Below are 6,000 nucleotides of genomic sequence, written 5' to 3' on the forward strand. Positions count from 1 at the left end.
TGTATATAATCTAAAGCATAAAAATTTGAGTATAGGACCCTGGAGGATTATAATAAAATAAACAATTGGAAAAAAAAAGTGAGTGTATTGTTGATGGTTTGTGGGTACTGGTAAGGAGGCAGAGTGCATGCTGGTTGTGGTGCTTATAAACAACGTGCTTACAGTATTATCAGTGTATTGGTGCGGTTGAGATCTTTGTGAGGGTAAGTATTCTTAGCACCAATACACTGATATTTCTGTAAGCACATTGTTTATAATCACCGCAACCAGCACACGCCCTGCTTCCTTACCCAGTACCCACAAACCATCAACATTACACTAATTTTTTTTCCTAATTGTTCATTTTAAATTCCAAATGAACCATAATCAATGCACTATAAAAAAACATGCAGTGATTATGCCCTAAATTGCAAATAAAAAAGCACACACACATTAGTCTTCAATAGGTTATATACAATTCCATATTATGCATAGGAGGCCATTTCCTAACGGCCGAATAATGGAGATTTTTAATTTGCTGTTGGTCCTGCAGTATGTGACACCAGATGAGGGAGCATTTTAGCAGGTATTAAATATTTACAGTTAAGCTTAATTGCAGTGTAGACTGTCCCATTAATGTAGCCATCTAATGGTCAAAAAGGGAACAAGCCTATTTATAAATAAGCTTGAGTGTCTTATCTGTTAGGTGACTATAGGGAGGTAAAATAGTCAAATATAGCTATGCAAATAAGAATAGATTCCTATAAAACCAATACCAAAACATAAAGATAAACACTATTAATTTAAATTTGGTCTAGATGTATTTGTAATGTTTGTAAATCCAGGTGAATTAGAAATGTGTCTGACACAGTGTCCATTTATACAGCAACTAACACACACTTTATTTCCTGGTTCCCCACTCTGACAACACTGTTCCTGCCCCTGCTTCGTTGCAACAATTATATACATTCAGGGGCATATTATGGCCTAGGCAAACAAGGCATTTGCCTAGGGCGGCAGATTTGGGGGACCCAGTTTTGGAGGAGGTGGAAAGTGCGGCATTATTCCCTCCTAAACAGCCTTGTACTGGTGATACAGGGTTTTTTGGGGGTAATTTTTTATTTATTTATTTTTAAAAAAACTTGGATTGAGCGGTGTAGCATGTAACCAGTGCTGGCTACCCTATCCTAAAACCTGCATGCAGCACTGAGTGCTACAGCGGGTGGGCTTTTAGTTGGCGGGGGATAGAGAGAGCAAAAGGGGGGATAGAGAGAGAGCAAAAGAGGGGGGATAGAGAGAGCAAAAGAGAGGGAGAGAGACAGCAAAAGAGAGGGGGGAGGGAGAGCAAAAGAAATGGGAGAGAGAGAGCAAAATAGGGGAGATAGAGAGAGCAAAAGAGAGGGAGAGAGACAGCAAAAGAGAGGGGGAGAAAGGGGAGAGAGAGAGCAAAAGAGAGGGGAGAGAGAGCAAAAGAGAGGGGGGACAGCACAAAAGAGGGAGAGAGAGCGCAAAAGAGAGGGGGGAAGAGAGGAGGGGAGAGAGCAAAAGAGAGGGGGAGAGCATAAAAGAGAAGGGAGAGAGAGCACAAAAGAGAGGGGGGGAGAGAGAGCAAAAGAGAGGGGGAGAGAGACAGCATAAGAGAGGGGGGAGAGAGAGAGCAAAAGAGAGGGGGAGAGAAAGAGCAAAAGAGAGGGGGAGAGAGACAGCAAAAGAGGGGAGAAAGAGAGCAAATGAAAAGAGGGGAGAGAGAGAGCAAAAGTGAGGGGAGAGAGAGAAAGAGAAAGAGGGGGATAGAGAGAGCAAAAGAGAGGGGGAGAGAGAGAGAAAAAGAGAGGGGGAGAGAGAGTGCATAAGAGAGGGGTGAGAGAGAACAAAAGAGAGGGGGAGAGAAAGAGCAAAATAGAGGGGAGAGAGACAGCAAAATAGAGGGGAGAAAGAGAGCAACAGAAAGGGGAGAGAGAGAACAAAAGAGGGGTGATAGAGAGAGCAAAAGAGGGGGATAGAGAGAGCAAAAGAGAGGGGGGAGAGCAAAAGAAAGGGGGGAGAGAGAAAGCAAAAGAGGGGGGATAGAGAGAGCAAAAGAAATGGGGAGAGAGACTGCAAAAGAGAGGGGGAAAGAGCAAAAGAAAGGGGGGGGAGAGCAAAAGAGGGTGGATAAAGAGAGGGAGAGAGACAGCAAAAGAGAGGGGAAGGGAGTGAGACAGCAAAAGAGAGGGGGCAGAGAGAGCAAAAGAGAGGGGGGATAGAGAGAGAGAGCAAGGCGTGGAACCGCTGTACTGCAAAAAATGGCCTGTGTACACGGTCTTTCGGATTAGTACCTAATATTTAGAAATAAGACCAAATACATTTCACAGATAAGAGTTGCATAATGACATTATAATACATTATATGAAAAAAATTGTAATATTATTTTTCATAGTTTTTAAGGTATTCGGGAGGTCTTCTGTTTTCTCTGAGGGGGTATTTCTATTAGTATCTGAGGATTGATCACGTGCTATGTTTTCTTCCCCCTCACTGCTCTCTCTTTGTGTAGTTTCTTGAAGAAAGAAGAATTCCTAGTAATTGTATGTCCTTTTTTTTTACTGCAGTGATCATTTATCCTTGAATTCTTGTAACTGCACATGGGACCACATCATATAAAGTATCCAAGTTATGTTGCCTATCTTGCAGACACAAGACTCTATCTCCAACAGCAAAATTAGGAGATTTGGTATCATATTATTTATCTGCGTAAGCTTTAATCTTGGCTTTGGCATGACTATCTTTTAGTATCAAGATCTTGTTGAGTGTCTCTGTTGGTGAATCATTTATATCCATAATTTTGATCCAAAGTTTGCGATTGAATAACAGCTCTGCAGGCGATCTACCAGTAGTTCAGTGTGGAGTTGATCAATAGTGTCTCAGAAAAGAGTATAATTTTGTTTCCATGGCCTACCTTGCGCTGTAGTTGCCTTTAGAAATTTCCACATAGAATGCATGAATCTTTCAGTTTCTGCATTAGCTTGTGGCCACAAAGGAGTAATGAGCCTATGTTTAAATCCAAGATATGAAGCAAATTTATTAAACTGTTAAACATTGAACCATTATCTGTTTTAACATTTTTTTTTTAAATAACAATTTTAATTTGAGGCTGTCTCAAACTTAACCCACTCCCGTTTTACATAATGAATTTGGGTGATCAGATGCTACATTCACCTTTAAGCGATCAATTCTCTTCCAGCCTCCCAATCTCATATGCCTCCGATTTTCCTGCTGGCAGCGTATTCCATGGGAAGTATAGCCGCCCCTGTTGAGCCTTAGCAGCGCATGCAGTGCTTTCACATGCGAGTCTGACTCCCGTGGTGTAGACCCACAGATCACAGCTGGAACCTCCGGAGTGGTGAAACAAGGCTGGAGTTGTGCACTTGCCGGATTCTGATCGCAAGTGTTGAAAGCAGGTCCCTTGATGATATCAGACGGAAAGATAGCGTGTGGATCTAGGCTGCAACTCACATTATGCTGCGGTACCAACCACACAGTGTCCTCTGCAGTGTTCTCCTCTTTCCACTCAGCTCCATTTAGGGATACGGATCTCCTCTCCAAACTGATCGGGTGCCCCTTCAGTTCGCCGGGCGGCTTGCGCAGAGAGGTTAGGTCACTGTTTGGGAGGTTTTTACCAAGGGATGAACTTTGCGGGTGCTTGATAGATAGAAACCCAGTATGTGTTTGGATCGGAGACATTAGGGATCTAGTTTGTAGTTCTTGCGGCACTTGCGACTCTCCTTTAGCTCTAGTACATATGCTTTTTAGGGAGGCAAATTCCCCATTTATGATTGCACACAGCTTGTTGAAGTGGGATTCCAGCATGGCTGTAATGTCCCGGCAGATCGGTTTAGGTGCCATCGCCATATTCCAAAGACAGTGCGTGAGTTTTGAGCATATATGTTATGTCCCTTTTCCCTTTAGGTAGTCCTATTTCTGAGGCCAGGGAATATGTATCAAGAATTATCAGTGGCTACGCACTGAATGTTGTGTAGTAAGTAGTACTACTCGTAACCCCCGTGGGGGGGGGGAATATGCGAAAACCCCGGCTCCAGAAACTGCCAGACACTTTGTAGATGCGGCAGCCTTGAGGCCTAGCTGCTAAATTTAGACAGATCGGTCAATCCAGAGAGATTCCCCCCGGACTGTCAATTTCTTGAATCTTGTAGTATCCCTCTGGCTCCCACTTACAGGATTAATACTTTTGTAAAGAAAAACAATAGAATATTGTACAAAAACACTGTAGTAGAACCAGGAGCTCCCACAAAACACGTCCTGTCTCTGCAGCTGTAGGCTCCGCCCCTCACAGACCCTTTTTATCGGGTGCACCACCCGACTGATTTTTCTGACCACCCGGCTATCATTTTAGCTAATATTAAGCTAAAATTAGCTCATATTAAAAATGTTCAATTTTTATTGCACAAATTATCATTCAATACATTTATGTTAAATTATGCAATTAATTTGTGCTTTGGATAGCAGAAAATAATATAATATTAGAAAATATTACACAGTCCCCACCCGGCTATTTCATGATGCCACCCGGCTACTTCATGATGCCACACGTCTACTTAATGGTGCCACCCAGCTGCAAAATTTTTCTGTGGACTATGACAAGTCAATTTTTCACATTGGAGATATACACATTATTTTTATTTCTATTCTTTCTCTTCTGATTCGATATATGCACACACACATGTGTATATACTGTATATATATATATATATATAATATTGAGATTGTGTCAAAATATAAATACATAATAAAGGAAAATAAGGTGTAGGTTTGATTACCAATACAAAAGTGCTCCAAATTAGCATGAATAAAGCATATATACAAGTAATCAACATTTATAAGACTATCATAATACAAATGTATATGTCGCTAGGTCTGGAAGGAACACCTGAACCAAACAAATACAAATATAAGTCAGTGTATATAATCTAAAGCATAAAAATTTGAGTATAGGACCCTGGAGGATTATAATAAAATAAACAATTGGAAAAAAAAAAGTGAGTGTATTGTTGATGGTTTGTGGGTACTGGTAAGGAGGCAGAGTGCATGCTGGTTGTGGTGCTTATAAACAACGTGCTTACAGTATTATCAGTGTATTGGTGCGGTTGAGATCTTTGTGAGGGTAAGTATTCTTAGCACCAATACACTGATATTTCTGTAAGCACATTGTTTATAATCACCGCAACCAGCACACGCCCTGCTTCCTTACCCAGTACCCACAAACCATCAACATTACACTAATTTTTTTTCCTAATTGTTCATTTTAAATTCCAAATGAACCATAATCAATGCACTATAAAAAAACATGCAGTGATTATGCCCTAAATTGCAAATAAAAAAGCACACACACATTAGTCTTCAATAGGTTATATACAATTCCATATTATGCATAGGAGGCCATTTCCTAACGGCCGAATAATGGAGATTTTTAATTTGCTGTTGGTCCTGCAGTATGTGACACCAGATGAGGGAGCATTTTAGCAGGTATTAAATATTTACAGTTAAGCTTAATTGCAGTGTAGACTGTCCCATTAATGTAGCCATCTAATGGTCAAAAAGGGAACAAGCCTATTTATAAATAAGCTTGAGTGTCTTATCTGTTAGGTGACTATAGGGAGGTAAAATAGTCAAATATAGCTATGCAAATAAGAATAGATTCCTATAAAACCAATACCAAAACATAAAGATAAACACTATTAATTTAAATTTGGTCTAGATGTATTTGTAATGTTTGTAAATCCAGGTGAATTAGAAATGTGTCTGACACAGTGTCCATTTATACAGCAACTAACACACACTTTATTTCCTGGTTCCCCACTCTGACAACACTGTTCCTGCCCCTGCTTCGTTGCAACAATTATATACATTCAGGGGCATATTATGGCCTAGGCAAACAAGGCATTTGCCTAGGGCGGCAGATTTGGGGGACCCAGTTTTGGAGGAGGTGGAAAGTGCGGCATTATTCCCTCCTAAACAGCCTTGTAC

This window comes from Bombina bombina, chromosome 3 (genome assembly GCF_027579735.1).
Source record: "Bombina bombina isolate aBomBom1 chromosome 3, aBomBom1.pri, whole genome shotgun sequence".
Taxonomy (NCBI): Eukaryota; Metazoa; Chordata; class Amphibia; order Anura; family Bombinatoridae; genus Bombina; species Bombina bombina.